The sequence below is a fragment of the Corvus cornix genome, chromosome 24 (genome assembly GCF_000738735.6).
Source record: "Corvus cornix cornix isolate S_Up_H32 chromosome 24, ASM73873v5, whole genome shotgun sequence".
Lineage (NCBI taxonomy): Eukaryota > Metazoa > Chordata > Aves > Passeriformes > Corvidae > Corvus > Corvus cornix.
In genome coordinates, this window is record NC_046353.1 from 2,764,430 (window position 1) to 2,782,325 (window position 17,896).

The 17,896-nt window shown below is 50.5% G+C and overlaps 1 protein-coding gene across 4 annotated transcripts in view; it reads right to left on the reverse strand.

Annotated features, from left to right (window-relative positions):
• LOC104692108 overlaps positions 1-17,896 on the reverse strand; it is a 95,025-nt gene that overhangs the window by 45,984 nt on the left and 31,145 nt on the right. The window contains exon 1 of one of the 4 annotated variants that reach the window (XR_005603626.1): positions 16,245-16,427. The exons of the other annotated variants lie outside the window; for them this stretch is intronic. The gene's annotated coding sequence lies outside the window, so the exon portion shown is untranslated. Of the gene's footprint in view, positions 1-16,244; positions 16,428-17,896 lie in introns of those variants that run through there. 4 annotated transcript variants of the gene reach the window in all.

The following is a 17,896-nucleotide window of genomic DNA, read 5'->3' on the forward strand; positions in this document are numbered from 1 at the left end:
ACGGGACAAATGAATGGGAATTCACCCTGCCAGTGATATCCATCATGAGACACAAGGCTGCACAGGGGAGGGGCACACTGAGCCCTAACCAGCTGCACATGTACAGTGTCTGCCTCATCCAGCCCCTGGCCTCGGGGATTGAACAGTTGCTAAACCCTGGGAGAGGGATCGGGAGCAGCCGGGTCACTCCCTGCTCCTGGCTGGTGCCCTCACACCTCAGCCACTCGAGGCCACCACTTCCTCGCTGGCCTTGGGAATGGGCAAGCAACCAGCTTTGGCCAGGGAATGAATAGGTGCTGAAGTCATTCAGCTTTTCCCAACATTGTTCCAGCTCTGGCTGCGGAGCAGTTCTCCATCTCTCCCTTTTCCGTGTTCCTTCCCCCTCTCCTCTGCGAGCTCCTTTGTTCTCGTGTTTACAGCGGCATCGATTTGCTGTCAGAAAGCAACATGGCCTTGGAGTTTCTGTACACACAGCCCAAACCCAGCCGCCTGGAACCTGCCCCTCTCACACCCTGACTCTTGCCACAGGCTGCACTCGGCGTTCCAGATGTCACTGCCCCTTCCTGCTCCTCTCAAACCTGCTGGGGAGAGTGGGGGGCACAAGCCGTGGCCCCACACAGAGCCCCAGGGAAACACCTGGGCAGGGCCAGCTCCTTCTGCTCCTCTTTCAGTTCAGACGTCTCAAAGGTTTTGGTCATGTTTTCCTCTTGTGGTTTGAGAGAATCCTCTCCCTGCTGCCTGAATGAAAGTGTGGGTTGGTTCTGCGGAGTAAGCAGCCCCAGGACTGCTGTCCTTGGTGTGTTTGCAGAATAGATAGAAAACACGACAGGACAGGGCGTAAACCATCTCCCTCTGGTCTACCAAGATGAAATCCAGCTTCTGGGTCTCTCCTGAAGAGCTGAGGGATTGCTCCCAGCCCTGCTAATGCTTTAAATGGGACCATGGCCTTCATCTCACCTCATGAGGGCACCTGGGGGAAAAAACTGCCAGTGGTCTCCATGCTGGGTGCTGCACCAATTTCCATGAGCTGTTAAGAACTCCCTGCCTCTCTCAGCTTCCAGCAAACATTGCTCCAGGTTTTAGAGCACAGCTCTATTTATTGCCACCTCACAACCCTCCGGCCAAGCCTCTCGTGGCCATTCCCCTGGCGTGTGGTAACTCAAGTCCCTTCAGCGGCTTCTCAGAGGGCTGATGGCCCCATTTTCACTGGGTTCCAGTTTCCAGCTCCCCTCTCTTTTCCAAGCTCCATTGCTTTTACCTGCTTTTGTTCAGCTCTCCCGTGAAAGGAGGGGTTTGAAGGGGTGACAGGTCTGTAAATATATCGGATTGTCTCTGGGAAAAAAAAAGGTAGAGCAGAAAGAGTGATGGATATACTCTTCCCCTCCTTGCACTTGGGACAGATGAAGGAAGATGGCAGATAATTGCTCTTTATTGTGCCCCGGGTTCACCTTAAGATGAAGGAAGTGATAAGATTTCAATTAATGTCATTTAAGATTCCCTGCAAGCTGTCCTGTTCCTTTCCTGGCTTCTTTCCTCCTCTGAAATTGTGGTCCTCAATGCTGCTTTTGTAACCCCACGGGAACTCCCTAAATGGGCCACATCCTCACCTGGTGAGCACTGTCAGGGCTCCGTCGGCAGCAGCGGAGCAACGCTAATTTAGACCAGATGACAATCCCCCTGCAGCCCCGCTCTGGATTTATTATAGGGCAGGATAGATAACATACTTCATTATACAAAGCAGGGATCGTTTTCCAGCTTGCCCAAGAATGAACCGAGGAGCTTTTCTAATCAGCTTAAACTGATCAAGATATCCAGGCACGGAAAGCCTGATATGATACCCAGGTTTCTGTGTAAGGCACCTTACGCTGAGCTTTCTTACTTCCCCGAGGAACTGCAGCAAATTCCTTGGGATTGCTTCCCTGAGAAAGGGAGAACGCAGGGAGCTGGAGCCCAGGGAGCTGGCATCCTGTTGAATAGCACACACACTGGGGTAGAGAGAAACCTCCACTAGATATTTGAAAAAATCAGAAAAAAAATATACTAAAAAAAATAAATGAGTGCACGAAGCTGCTGGTGAGATTTTGCACACCAGAAACATTTGAATTTTGATCTCATTTTACCTAAAGCCAGAAGAAAGCACTGAATCACCAAGGTATCCTAGAACAAGCCCCAACATCTTGAAAACGTTCACACTGCTCCCTTCAGATTTTCAAAATGTCTCCTTACAAATATCTGCTGGCACGCAGTCACAACATCCTCCTTTCTGACTGTGCTGCTTCGGAATAAAGCAGAATTTCCACGCAAAGAATGACTCCCGGCTTCCACAGACTTCCTAATTCAACTAAATTATATGTATGCATTTATGGCTCCAAACAGCAGTGAAACCCCCCCGACAAACATCCACCAAAGCGGCGCAAATAGCTGAGGTTCTTCCCCCCCCCCCCCCCCCCCCCCGCAGATACACTAATGTTTATTGTACCCAAGAGCATCCATTTTCGCTCCTCTCCTATATATACACGCATGACGTTTCCATATGTTCTGCAGCTCAGCTCCCTGGTAACATCCCACCCTCCAGGGGAGGGGGAGAAGCCTGGGAGCAGCGGGGGAACTCAGCGAGAGACCCCCGGCTCGGGCGGGAGGAAGGTGGGGAAGGAGAGCGGGGCTGAGATTTTTGTGCCTCCTCCTCCTCGAGCACCTGAACCCAGCCCTCGCCCTGCCGGTGCTGACACGACAGAGATGCCACAGCAAACACTGATTTTCCTGCCCGTGCCCTGCAGCAGCAAACCTTCCCCTGCTCCTTTTTTTCCTTTTTTTTTTTTTACAATAGCCATTCCCAAGGTGTGAAATCTGCGGGAGGGGGGGCAGGTTGGGGAGGGGATGCTGCATCTGTGAACATGATTACAGGCTTAAAACGTGTGAAGTCTTTTCAGATTTAATGAACCAGAATGTGACTTTCATTTTGGCTGTGCATATTTTGAACCCTAATATATGTTTATTTAGTCTAATTAATTGCCTTTTTATTTTAAATTTTTCCCCTCTGAAAGATACCTGCTCAGCACTCCCAAGGATTTTGCAGTACCCACACACAACAAAGGCTGCTCCTCTGCAGTATATGGGCTGATACCTCCTCGTTCCTGGGTTCTGCACAGGAGGAGGAGGCTGATTTGAGAAGGAAACACTGCTCTTCAACAGATTAGAAAGTCATTTTCCCCTCCTAGGTCGATAGTGAGGCGCTGCATTCACCTGATGTGGTTTGAGCAGACGCTGTGGTTGGAGATGGAAAAGTCAGACGGGGGGTGAGGAGTTGTGCAGAGCCGTGGGATTAAGGAGAGGCGGGGACAGCGTGAGCGCTGCACAAGTGACCTCCTCGGAGAAAGGCAGGGACTTACATTTGTCCTCTGTGATTTCTGTCCTCCAGCTCAAGAGAGGAAAATAATATGGCAAAATAAAGCAGGAGGAGGAAGTCCTTGAATGCCAGCAACAGATATCCTGGCACGTCACAACCGACTGAGCCACAAGTCTTTGAGGAGCAGGTAGCACAGGCTGGCAGCTTGGAGATGGAGAAGCTGGCACAGCCTTAAGGGAAATCCTTCCCAGCAGCTCCAGGACAAAGGGCAATGCCAGCCAGAGCCGGGGCAGGGGGTGGGAATGTTCAACCGAACCCCTTCTGATGCAGAAGATGATTAAATAGGTGATGTTCTACAGAGAATACACACAGAGCACATATAGAGCCTTTCATCTGGAGACCTGCTTGTTCCTCTAACTGCCTTTGTCCTGCCAGCTCAAACCCCTTTTTTATTTCTCTTTTCCATCATCCTCTGGATGTGATGCAGCAGATAAAACCTCAAGTCCTGAGCATGAATCCGTCCTGCTCAAGCAATCCCCATTGATCACGGATAGAAAATCTGCCTGCCCTGATGGACAGGATGATCCATAAACCCCTCCAGCTAGGGGAAAGCTGCTGACTTGCAGTGAGCAATTGCAAGGCTGCATCCCTTGTCTGCTCCCTGCAGACCTGGGGCTCAAGTCTGAAACCCTCATCGGACAGTTACCGATCACATTTTCCTGCCCTTGAAACCCTTCACCCCAAACATCAAACAGGACTTTTTTTTTTCCCCCCCCTCTACTATGAAAAGTTTTTCAGGACAGGAAAACCGTTTCCTGTCCAGACCAGACACCGGCTTCCTGCAAGCTCTCCAGCAGATCATGTAATCCTACGCCCCTATTTGTGAAATGAAGATGATCGACTGCCTTTGTCTCCTCTACTCAAACGTCCAAGCTGTGGCCCTTAAAACATGCACGTGACCAGGCATAACTCTGCCCTGATCTCACACAGCACTGCAGCAATGCTCATAAATAATGGCAGAGTTACGAAAGTAGCATTTACAGTAATGCGTCAGAGCGCAGGATGACAAAATCGCCTGGGTTTACTCTGAATTTACATGAGAATAAACAAGGCCAGATTTTTGCCCTAATTCCGCAGAAGGGCCCCGGGTTGTGTGTCTGTGTTCCATCTCCTCACCCCCACAGCCTCTTACGTGGACGTTCATTTATTTTAACACGATGAGCCTGGAAATTGAAGTTTCCCCCGGCCACGCAGCCCTGCGGGCTCTGCTCAGAGGTGGCTGTGGGCGGTGGATGGGGATGTGATGAGGGTTTCGCTCCATGACTCAGCCAGGGCAAACTTTGGGCTGCCCCTACACATCCATGTGCACCCCAACAGCAACAGCACACCTCACCCTCTGGAGAAATCCATATAAACCCACCAAAACCAGCTCTGCTTTGGGAGGACAGAGAACTGAAAGGGTTAACTGGCTGCTTTAGGGATGAGCTCTGGTTACACAGAGAAAATTAAAAAAAAAAAAAAAAACATTTTGGACATGGGCCACGAATGCAAATGCTCTGAAAAGTGGAATTGGTGAGGTCAGAGCTGGTGCTTCTGGGCTGGTAGGAATGAAATGGGGGAGTCCCCAAGGACCAGTGGGGTTTCTGTCTGGGCTGCAAAGCATGAGCCATCCTCCAGTGAGGGAAGGAGTTGTGCTGGGGAGGTCAGGGCATTTATTCCTTCCATCCTACAGCCCTGACACCTTCCCAGCTGGCCCACACGGTACCTGCTGCCTTTTCAGAGGGTGAGACCGGAGTATGGAGCTCCAAGGAGATGCTCCTGACTCCTGGCATGAGGAGAGCCAGGAGTCACCTTTCTTGCCGTGCACCCCACGGGGATTCATGGAAGCCACCACCAACTTTCAGACCCCCAAAATGCCGTAATTCTGTTAACTGGACCACTGACCCCCTGGGCCACCCTGGGGCATGCCCAGCTCTGCAAAAGCACCTCAGTGGTGGCCACAAAGGAGGTCCACGAGCCACTGCAGAGTCATGGGAGGTAACCCGTGTGTCCCTATGGTGGACTGGGGCTCCTGGCTGACAAGGGACAGGCTGGGATGACTTTTCAGGAAAAGCAGCGAGCAGGAAGAGATGAAAAGGAGAGGCAGCAGCCCCAGCAAGGTTGGAGAGGGAGTTCCATCCCTCTCCGAGATGGGCTGTGGCTGCTGGCAAGCAGAGGACTGGATTTGATGACCCAGGCGATGCTTTGCTCCCGTGGGAAGGGGGATGGCTGTGGAAAAGCCGGGTGGTTATATAAGAAAACCATCTCTGCTGCGGCAGCATCACGACAGCAAAGAGCTCAGGAGGAGAGGCAGGCAAATCTGCTTGCTAGGCTGTTCCTCTGTTCAGACACTGCTGACAGCCCAAACAGGGACGGGTTTAGGGCCAGGGTCTGAAACAACGGGGTCCTGCTCGGTTACACGCCATAAAGTGGAACTTCCTGCTCAAAGACCTCTGCACAGAGCGGGATCCTGATGGATTTTCTCCAGGGTTGGGAACTGAGCTTTCCCACCAGCTGCTCTCCCGTCTCCTCCCGCCTGCATGGAATGGTTTGGGTTGGAAGGGACCTTAAAGATCATCCCAGGATGGTCCATCATGGAGTTACAGCAGCACCGCGGAGCTTTCTCCCCTTTGCCTAGGGAAAACTTAACGGAATTAATGCCAGTGATCAGAGAGTCACAGAACCACAGGATGGGGTGGGCAGGGCCGGGGGATGCGGCACGACCCCGGGGTGTCCCAGCATGCCGGGGATATCTCACAATCCCGGGATATCTCAGGATTCCCCGAATATCTCAGCAACCCCGGGATGTCTCAGGATCCCCCGAATATCTCAGCAATCCCGGGATGTCTCAGGATCCCGGGATAGGGGTGGACCCGGGGATGTCTCAGGACTCGGGGATGTGCCAGGATTCCCGGGATATCCGTCTCAGGATCCCGGGATATCTCACGATTCCCGCGATATCTGTCTCAGGATCCCAGGATATCTCACGATTCCCGGGATATCTATCTCAGCATTCCCGGGATATCTGTCTCAGGATCCCAGGATATCTCACGATTCCCGGGATATCTATCTCAGCATTCCCAGGATATCTGTCTCAGGATGCCGGGATATCTCAACATTCCCGGGATATGTATCTCACGGTTCCCGGGATATCTATCTCAGCATTCCCAGGATATCTGTCTCAGGATGCCGGGATATCTCAACATTCCCGGGATATGTATCTCACGGTTCCCGGCATATCTCAGCATTCCCGGGATACCATCTCACGGTTCCCAGGATAGCTGTCTCAGCATTCCCGGGATATCTATCTCAGGATCCCAGGTTATCTCAGCATTCTCGGGATATCTGTCTCAGGATCCCGGGATATCAATCTCAGCATTCCCGGGATATCATCTCACGCTTCCCGGGATGGGGCCGGACCCGGGCCCCGCCTCGGGCGCGCGCCCCGCCCCGCCCCGCGCGCATCCCTCCTCCCTGCCCTCCCATTGGCTGCCGGCGCGGGGCCGCAGCCAATCAGCGCGCGCCTTCCCCGCCCCGCCCTGGCAACAGGGGCGGCCCCGCCGGGTTCATCTGAGGTGCGCCGGCCCCGCCGCGGCGGCAGCGCGCACGGACGGCCCGGACGGCCCGGGCGACCCGGCTCCTATCGCCCCTGGCCCGGCCCATTCCCTCGGGCACGGCCGGCCGAGGCCCCAAATCCCCCTCTTGACCCCGCCCCGCCACCGCTCGGGCTGTCCCGGTACGATAAACCCGCCCTGAGCATCACCCGACAGGCGCTGAAACCACCACGAGCTGCCTGGTTTCCGTGTCACATCCCTTTCCTGGGGTATTTAATATAACTCTATATTATATATATAATATATATATATATTATATATATGATATATATATTATATATATTGTATATATATAATATATATAATATATATATCATATATATTATATATATATACTATATATACTATATATAATATCTATACACTATATATAGTATATATATACTATATATACTATATATAATATATATACTATAACAATACACCTATGGATTTAATACGTACTCAATGCATTTATATATTGAATATACTTATATAATCAATACACTTATATACTCAGTGTACTTATATGCTCAATACCCTTATACATTCAATATACTTATATACTCAATATACTCATATACTCAACATATTTATATTTGAATATACCTCGGAAAAAACCCTAAATTTTATATATATATATATATACATATATATATTGAATATACAGATGCAGCCCGTTGGGGTTGCAGCGTGAGAGAAGAGTTGAAATCCGTCGCCAAAAGGTTTAGAAGAGGCTCCACGCTGCCTTTCCCATGTAAAGATCAAACCCCTCTGCTCGCTCTCCTCGCTATCATTTTTAATTAATGAAGGCAGCAATGCCTGCGGATACGGAACCGGGGAGAGAACGCCCTCCCCATCCCTCTGCTGTATTTCCTTTAAGGAAAAAAAAATGGCAGGGAATAATAATAATAAAAAAAAATCATAATCAGCAAAGATGGCAATCGTGCAACAGATCCAGGTGATTAAGCACAACATGTTCGTGGTTTTTGCAGGGGACGAGGGGGTTACGGCTCGGGGCTGGGCTCTATGATTTATGTAAAACATTTTAGCGCACCGGAAAATAGACAGCGGAGAAAATCCAATTCCAGATGATTCAAAAGGCACAAAGACAATGGGAGAAAAGGACCAAGTTCAGCTCATTTAAACGCTGTTAATTGTTCATTCCCATAGTGAGACGGTTCCTTCTGCAAATGAGAGAACAAACCCTTTAACGCTGGGTCGGGCTTTTTTTTTTTTTTTTTTTTTTTATTAGCACCGTGCCAGGACTGAAGTGAACCCAAATAATCTTAATCACTGAATAGTACGCGCTGTTTGATGGCTTTTTAAAGAAAGAGGGAGAAGAAAAAAAGAAGGAAAGCCGCAGATAATGCCCCACTGGCACAAAGAGCCGGAGCCAGGTTGGGAGTCACTGCAATCTGCGCCCAGACCTCTTGGAGGTCTCGAGCACCGCTAGAAACCAGCAAATGAGGGGGGGAAAAACCCTTCCGAGAGGGAACAAAGTTCCATTTACTGCTCACCGGTGAGGGCTGCGAGGGGGTGGCTGCACCTCCAGCCACGCACCGGCGTTCTGCTCGAGGTGCCCTCCACTTTATTTATCCGGTTATTTATTCATTTCCCTGCGCGAGAGCCGCACCAGAGCCGGCGCTCGGGCTCAATTTTCGGCTCCCGACAGCGATGGGCGCTGGCAGGGGAAGGTCGGAGGCTCTGGCGAGCTGCCCTCGCCCCTTGAAGCCGTGCCTGACGTGACTATAAAAGGCGAGAGGAGGGAGGAAAAAAGAAAGGGGCACGAGGAGGAGAGACGCCGCACGGATAAATGCGGCACGTTTAGGGGAGGCACAGACCCAGCTCAAGCCGGCAGGGGACACAGACCTGGCTGCCAGCCCGTGGCAGGGTCCCTCCCCAGCCCCTGGTGCCTCCCTCGGGCTAAAACACCCTGAGATGCTCGCAGGGATGCGGGTAAGGATCCTCCTCCTACCTCGGCAGCAGTGCCCTATGTCTGTCCCACCTGCGGGCTCCAGATCCCCACAAAAAGTGATTAAATTCCCTGCCCGTGCCTTTTGTGTCTCGGTGTAGCCTCTGCAGAGCAGGAGCGGCTACTGGTGCAGCCAGCATTGCTCGTCTCCAGCGCTGGCAACACAGAAATGCAAGCGAGGAGAAGCGGTTTTTCTGCAGAAAACAGAGAAATTCGCATCCATGGCTGGGAACCGCAGAGGAAAATCAACCCAGCTCGGCAATTCCTTGCCCTCTCACCTCCTGTCTGGGCTCCCAGAGGAATTCCTGGGCCCAGCCCTGCGCTTGGACCAGCTGAGGGTGCAGCGCTGCTGGGACAGGATGAGGGATGAGGCTCCTGCTGGGACTGCCCCCAGAAAAGACCCCAAAAACATCAACACTGTATTTTTCTTGCGAGTTTCCTAGTTTGTGCTGCCTTTTGGTGTGGCACAAGCTCTTCCCTACCTGGACTAACAACAACCTGGCTGGAGTCACACACTGGATGAGCAAGGAAAGGGCATTTCCCAAGCAGGAATGGCGCTGGAAGTGAGGAGCATTATCCCAGCCACATTCCCGCTGCACTGCTGCCAGGACAAGTGTCCCAGGCTAGAGCAGAGGTCAAGGCTCCAGCTCTTCTCTAAGGACCTGGCCACCTCCTTTAATTTTCCATCCTTCAATTCCCACAAAATGGAAATACATTCAATATTTGCAAATCCCGGGGCTCCCCAAGGAATTGCTGTCGTTAAGGGCTCCACACATCACGGGGAAAACATTTGTTTTTGCCATTAAGAGAGCCAGTCCCCCTCAAACCGAAACGCAACATCTCTGTTGTGTGTGCCTGACAGTGTTCCTGCCCTGCTCCAAAGCACGCCGAGGGAAAAACGGGAGCCTTTCACTCCATTTCAATGGACTTTGGAACAGGCCCCTCATGCAATATGCATTCAGTCATATAGTGCTGGCAGAAAAGGCTCCTGAATGAGACAAAATATCTAATCAGCTGCATTTACCCCGTGCTTCAGTCCCCCACCTGCACCAGGATTACATTTGAGAGCGTGCAAACTGTACCAGAGTTTCCTCTATAGCATCAATCACCACATTGTGCCGCCGCATTTTGCATCGGTGAGGGAAGCAATTTATAATTTGAGGCGGCTTCGAGTTAGGAAGGAACTGATTACAGCCCGAGAAGTTTGTGGCTCCCCAGAATTCCAAACCCCACGGCTCGGGAGGGAATCATGTGCGGGGGGTTTAAATGGTGCAGCATTAAAATGGCTGCTCCACCTCATCCTGGAGGTAGGGAAATATTCCAGGGAGAGTTGTGGTGGATCCCGAGATCCTTGTGAATGGAAATGTCATCTCCAGAATGTATATCCCATTACCTGGGAGTGGAAAGGTGCTGCTTAAAAATCTCATAGTGCTTCAGTCGTATTTTTTGTTTTAATTTTAAGGTGAGACACAGATCTGACAACAAAGCAGAGCTGGAAGTGTTTGGGAGAGCTGCAAGCTCGGAATTTTTTCAGGCAGAAATTACATTCCCTCCATGCTGAAACCAGCATGATTTGGGGAAAATTTTGCTGTGGTGGGTGTCAAACTGAAGGAGGATTTTGTGCTTCTGTTTCTATTCCACATTTTCCATGCTGACCTTGACAGAGAGTCTGTTTATTAAATTTGTGGGCAACACAGAGCTGGGAGAGCCCCACCAGAATGTTAAGATCAGAATTAGCCTTCAAAATTATCTGGATAAATTGAAAAATCGTCTGAAATAACTGGCTGCAATCCAACAGGGATAAAAGTACGAGATATCGGACAGAGGCAGGAATATTCCAAAGCATAAACAAGACCTGGGGTGATGATGAGCTCTGCAGAAAGAGACCCAGCAGCGGGTGACGAGCTGAACAGGGTAGTGGGGCAGAGCCTGGAGGATTTCTGCCCTTTTCCTAACTGGAGAGGATGGAGCTTGCAGGAATGAGGGAAAGGGTGCTCACATCCTGGGAAAATGATGGCTGAGGAAAGCTGGATGTGACACAACGCGAAGGAGTAAATTCAAATTCAGGCAAAGACTTGGTGCCACCATGCGGCTTGGGGAAATTCATCCTTCCCTGAACCAAACCTTGTCTGTCTTTGCTTGTTGGGTGCTCTCTTTTTTCCAGGAATGAGCCAAGAAAAGCCAAGACTGTGACAAACGACAGAGAAATTCCTTTTCCATGTCAAGACAGAGCTGTGTCCTCACTGGGAATTTGGTGCCCTGAGTTTAGACCCCTGTGTGCCTCTGGTCCCTGTGTCTGCTGCTCCTGAGCTGACCCAGACATTGCCAACCTCCTGCTGGAGAGCTGTGAAAGGTGTGGTGATCTCCTCCCTGCGTGAGTCACTTCTCTCATGGAAATTGGGAGAATTGCTATTTTACAGGTGCTGCATTGCTGCTCGAAAAATGCTCAAAGAGCCAGAGAGCTCTCAAAAAAAAAAAAAAAAAAATTAAAAATATTCAGCCAAAAAACTGCATTTCCTGGGGGTTAAAGCATCTTCTGGCACTTGGGGGGTGATGATTATTTTTCCTGCCGTGCCACCAATTCTGCAGATGACCTTGGGCTTCTCCAGCACCCATTTCCCTCAGCCCTAGAGGAGACACCACACCACCAGCCCAGTCCCTAATGAGAAAGATACCCTGTGAGTGCAAGGTGTTATCCTTCCCCATCACTAATTACCCTCATTTATTAGCAGACCACCTCAGCATTTCTGCCTCCTCCTCTGCAGGGTAAAACCCACACTTTTAAACACGCACAAAGCTTTCTTTTCCCTTCAGACAGCATCCTGGATTTTTGGGTAATTCTTCAGGGGTGCCACTTCCAGGAGGGGGGGGAGTGCTTCCCTCTGCCTTTATTTCTAAGGAAAACTTGTGCTGCCCCAACCCAAGGCCTTTGTGTGCATTGGCACTGCAGAAATAAAGCACCAAAATGGCAAATTCCTGATAAATGCAGCCAGGGATCCGAGAGCTGCACTCGCATTTCCCTGCTCCACGAGCACTCTAATGGGGGCCAAATTAATGTGAGATCTGTTTTTTCTCAAGGCATCACCATCACCTCAGAAGTGAAATACCATGAGGAGATCATAAATGTGTCCTTGAGGTGTAAAAGAAAGGCAGTGAAAAATATGAGCACAAATAAAAACACTGGCTCAGGCTGCACACCCTGAATATTAATTTTTCTTTTTTTTTTTTCCAAAATAGTATCTTCCTTTCAGGCTGAAGGATGTATGGCTTTATAGATAGCTGTTAACCTGACACTGACTGATAAAAGTCATCATAACTTGGGGGCTCTTCTCTTCCCACAGAGCATTTAAATGAAACCAACAATAATAATAATAAAAACCAGGAATCACTGGGAGTTTTCCCAGGGGAAATCCTGCCACTTTGTCCAGGTAGGATTCACATCCAGCTTGTGCACCTGAACTTCCTGGCCACGCTGAGACCCAGCAGTTCAGCAATCAGTGGCCACCTCCGCCCTACCTGTAGCAGCCACAGGTGAGCTGGAGCTCAGATTCTCCGAGCCAAAAGTGACTCCAAGCCAATTTTGTGGGAACACTCTGGCATTTCCCGGCTTGGAGAATCCTTGTTCCCTCCCAGAGCAAAACCCAAGCCAGAGGCTGCTTATCAGCAAACCTGGTGTGTGACTGCTGGTGTCTCACCTCTGCTCTCCTTGGAGCCAGGAGGGCTTAAGTCACTTATCCAACAATTCTGGCTGAGAGTTACAAAATAAACTCGTTTCCCCTCCTTTTCTGGGCTGTTGAGTTAAAAATCACAGAGATTTTCTCCCTTTTTAAAATCTGCCTTGCTTGGGGTTGCTTTTGTTGTTATTCCTCACCCAGAACTCTGTTCAGAGCGCGTTGTTTGGCTGCAGAGCCAAAGGCTTGAAAGCCCAGCCTGCCGAAGCCCAAACTGCCCCTGCAACTCAGTCCCTGTCCCTTTGTGCCTGGGGAGGGTGGGACAGGGGGAAGGATCAGACAGGCTTAATGGCAAATTAATCATCATTATCATAACAGGCCCCGTCCATAACACACGCATTCCAAGTTATTCCGAGGGCTGCGCTCCTCCTGAAGTCACTGCTCCTTATTTTATGCACCAGCCCTGGCATGGGGAGAGACAGGAGCATAAAAAGCACAAAATCCTCAAGATCAACCCCTGCAAACTCCACGTGGACGGAAGCATTGCCCACTCTGGGATTCCTCCTTCAGGGAGGCAAAAGAAACCCCAAAACATTGAATTCCATGCCCAAACTTCTATCTGGGTGGGTGTAAATGGAGTGAGTGACCACCAAGCTGGGCAGAGGCTGGGAGAGCTCTTGAAGGAAAAGCTCTGGACCTTTTTTTTTTTTTTCCTGCTTTTTCTCACAGAGTGATAAAAAAAGCCTGGCCTGGCTGGCTGTGCCAGAGCCTGCCCCGAGTTTGTGTGTCCCCAGCATTCATTAGTGATTACATGCCCCCCGAACACCTGCGAGAGCAGCTCATAAAGCATGCATTCATGGGCCCTGGCAGCACCAGCATGGGAACTGCAGGCTACAGGGCGACAGTCATTGTATCTCCAGATAAAAACATTCTCTCACTGAGCCCTCTGAAAATAGAAGCTGGCTGCAATTTCAGTTCGGCACCACACGGTATTTAAAGGAAAAAAATAAAAATAAAGAAGGGTTACTTCACCTCGGTCGCTTTTAAAGTCAGTTAAGTGCATGGCTGGGGTGCTGTCGGTGCACAGCAGCCTCTGCCACACAGCAGGGACAAATCACAGGGTCCCCAAGTGTTTCCTTGCTGGAGCATCTGGCAACGGTGCCATTTCTTCCCTTGCACTTCCCATTTATTCCCCCTTCCTGCCCACAGCAGCCCTGACAGGGGCTACAGTGTCAGGGTGGTCAGCAGGGAAAGGCCCTGCCTTCAGTGGTCCCACTGGAAGTATCAAAACACTTAAAGAAAATAAGAAGATCATTAAAAGAGAGAGAAAAAAGCACCCACGACAAATAAAAAGGCAGGAATCCTGGCAGTGAAATGTTAGAGCACAATGGTGCCTCACATCAGGGCAGGGTGTGCTGAGAGGGGTTGCAGGGGTTGGGTGCTGCCAGGGGCTGGCTCCAAATGTGTCCCCAGGTGTGGGCTGGGGGCCAAAACGCTGCCAGGACTTACAGGTGCTCGCTGGAGGTGAGCGGGTCCATGTCCCACCTGCCCTCACACAAACACAGCGTGCTGGAGACGAAGGGAATGTCACTGCCAGGGGAGAGGGAGCCCTGTATTTCGGGATTTGAAAACGAAGCCTAATTTTGAGGAGCTTGTGAGTTTACTCCTTCCAAAAGCAGAGCAGCAAAAGGGACCTGGAGTGGTTTCAGAAGTGACACAGCACAAAGGTGGGAAGGGTCTCTGCTGGCACCGAGATGGGGGCTAATGCGGGCACCCTGAGCCCTGGGATGTGCCTCTGTTCCACACCACCGTCCCCCGGGAGAGCTTCGGGATGGTGGCTGGAAGTGCAGTGCAGAGGGGTCCGAAGACACGATCCAGCCCTGGAATTCAGACTCCGTGTGAAAAATCCCTGCTTATTCTCCTGCACTGGGCCCCTGAAGAGAAATGAGGGTGAGGAGTTTGTCCCTGCAGCCTTTGCCATCGGCCACACCGAGCTGCTCGCACAGGAACAGAGAGGAGCTCTGCTGAAACGCCTTCATTTGCTGCCGATGCCTCAGGGGAGAAGGAGAGGCTGCCAGAAGAGTTTGGGACACTGCTCAAAGCTGCAAAGAGAGCAGCAGAAGCGGCAGCAAGGGACACCTGGATGTGTCAGTGGGATGGAGCTGGGGTCTTGCATCACTGCTTACACCAGAGCAATAATCAAGGAAGGTGATTCAGGACCTGTGACAACATCTTTTGGGTGGGAACATGCCTCTGCTGGCTTATTCAGCATCTCTGTGATGTGACAGGTGTTTCCAGGTCATCCCCTGCTCAAGATAAACCCTAAAGCTGACAAAGTACTCAGCACATCTTCATTTCTTAATGCAGATCCTCCCCTCCCACCACAAAAATGCCACCTGTACAGAACGCAGTGCCAAAAACCAGGGAGATCCAACCAAGAAGTCCCCCTCTGCTGAGTCCCAGGCTGACAGGAGTGCTTTTAACATTTATGATTCTCGAGGAGATGTCGAAAACAACTGCATTTTTAAAAACCTCTTCAAAGATTTGCTTGACACAGATTTCCCAAGCAGCCAACCTGGGGTTCACCTCATGTAAATTTTATTCCCCTAAAAATTTAAATGTCTAGTCTGAAGCAGCTATTTAAACTCCCTCTCTAGTTGGTGGAGAGGCATCACCACCTCCAGAGGGTTGTTTCTCCCATCCTAAGTCCCCCTAACTGTAGGATTATAGCAGGAAGCAGCAGTGGAAACATGTCAGGAGCATTGCAGTTAAACCACAATTCGAGAGCAGCACCAGAGGGATTTTAATGATTGCACAGAGGGCAGAAGAGCTCATTTTTCACCTCAAAAGGGAGAGGAAAACCAAGCCCTGGCAACATATTCCTGGAGCACCATCCCAATAAAGTCCCCTGTACTTTTCCAGAAGGACCTGTGCCGAGCTCGGAGCTGCTGCTGGAGCCAGGGAAATGCTGGAATGCACCTGCCTCTGCCCACGTGGCCTCTTCCCCAACCACCCACAGACCATCCCAGCCCTTCCAGGCTCCTCTGCACATTCCTAGGAACCCACAGGCTGTGGTGGGACACTCCTGCCAGAGCCACCCTCCCAGACTGGCAGGAAACACCGGCCTTTGGGATCACCTCTGGTTCAACACCGGCCTTGGAGCCCCGAGGCTTGGCCTTTGGGGTTGTCCCTGTGATTTTGAGGATTTGGGAAGAGGTGCTGCATGGCTGGGAAGCTGTAGGAGGATGCCAGGCATTTCAAAGCAGGGTCCTTTTGCAGGGTGAGGAGGAAGAACCCCGGAGTTCACACACAGAGCCAGAGACCCCAAGATCAGTGCATTACATCCTACATCCTGAGCTGCCTCCAAATCCCACCATTTCCACTCTGTTGCTATTCAAGAAAGTGAAGAAGATACCATCTTCTTTCAAAGAAGGAAAAAAAGGAAAGGAAAATATGCAGCAAACTCTCCTGTGTGTGTTTTTGACTTAGTAATATCTGTAGCCAATTTTCCCAAGAGACACAAACAAACACATGCCGAACCGGAATATCAATGAGGGCTTTTTTAGAGCAGGCACATTAAAATGCAAAACAGGAGATAATGAGATAAAGCAGCAACTTACAGGTTTCTTAATTCCCGATTTTTAAAGCCCGTGAAGTAGCTCGAGGAAGGGAACTGCGCTGAATCTGGTGGAGGGCTTGGCAGGAGGGCAGCTCGTGAGGCTGGAGGAGTGACTGAGGGTAGGAGAGAGGAGCAGGGAGAGGAGGGGGATCAGGGAGCCCATGAGAGGCAGGTGAGAGCGTTTAATGGCTGTGAGGTTGAATCCTCATCTGAGGGATGCTGCTCTGCACCTGTGTGCCCTGGGTTTGGAGGGGCAGAAGCAGCACAGGGAGCTGGGAATGGGGAGAAGAGGCTGGGAGGGTGGAGGCACCCTCACATCCCTCATCTCCCCGTGATGCCTCACCCTCAGACCATTGTTAGAGCTGCTCAACACATAAAAATCACTCTGGCAGAGGAGGGGACCCCAAGAAGGGGCAGAGCACCCTCCTGCACGAGCCCTGTGGGGTGCTGGGTGAATTCGGGCTCTGGGACAAGCCCAAGCTCGGCTGACAATGTAGCAGCAGCCTCTGAGGCTTTCCTGGACTCAATACAGCCATGCTGAGCAGCAGAAAGGTGGTTTTGTTCCTCCTTTCAGAGCTCCAGCCCCGCTGAATAACAGCTCCATGTTTTCCCACCCGTCTGCCTCGCCCGCGCTCCCGCAGCCCCGTAGGTGACACTGGAAAATTCGGGGTCACTTTGAGGAGGTGACATTTTGGGTGCCGGTGCCAAAAAGATCATGAAAGGAAAATGAAAAGAAGAATGAATGAGAGGAAATGGAGAGAGGGGGAAAGTATAAGAAAGAGCCATTATTTAACCAGACCTGGCCAAGGGTAAAGGTTTTAATTCTTTCCAAGTGCCATATGTGGTTGCCTGTGGGGGAAAGGCAAAGCCATATTTATCTGACTGAACCAATAATTCATATCTGTTTCAGAAGCCGACTTTGGTGGATTGTAGATCTACAGCTGTTCCTAGTCTAGGTCCAGACTTTCCCGGTGGGAATCACTGTAGCAACACGTCTGACTTATAGGATTCATATGGAGGGGGATAGGAGACCCAGAACTGTAAATTCAAACCGTGTGTACGTTACTCCTATGTGTTCAATTCAAAAGCATTTAGAGCTTTTCAAAACAGTCCTTTCACTACAGGAAAACTCCCCCACACTCACAATTTAAAGGAAACAGATCTTTCATGTTTACCCTTCCTGTTTCTTGTAGGAGGTCTTGAAATAAAGGTAAGAATGCAAAGCCGTTTTATATTTTTCCAATAAAATTTGGAGCAGTTGCCCTGTTGGACGTGTGTGTGTGTGTGTGTGTGGAGGGGGATGGTGGATGTGTTAGGGGGGAATAAATCACCGTGTCAGGATTAAACAAAGAAGGCTCAAGAAATACATTGACTTTCCCTCGTTTTGCTAAGGACTACTCAAGATTATGTTTCTCCTCAAATTTGTTTTTTGACACACTCGCCCCTCACAGCTTAAGGACCATCAGAGAGTGACAAGAGTATTTTTTAGTTCATTTTTACAGCAGAAACTTTGGCGTTTTCTTTCAGCTGCTTGAGGAAGAGCCACCTTTCTCCCTGGGGACACTCAGAGCTGGTGTCACTGCCGGGCACGTGGAGCTGGCCAGGTCTGCGTCTCTCGTTGCTTCTTGAGGAACTGCCCCAGACCCAAACACA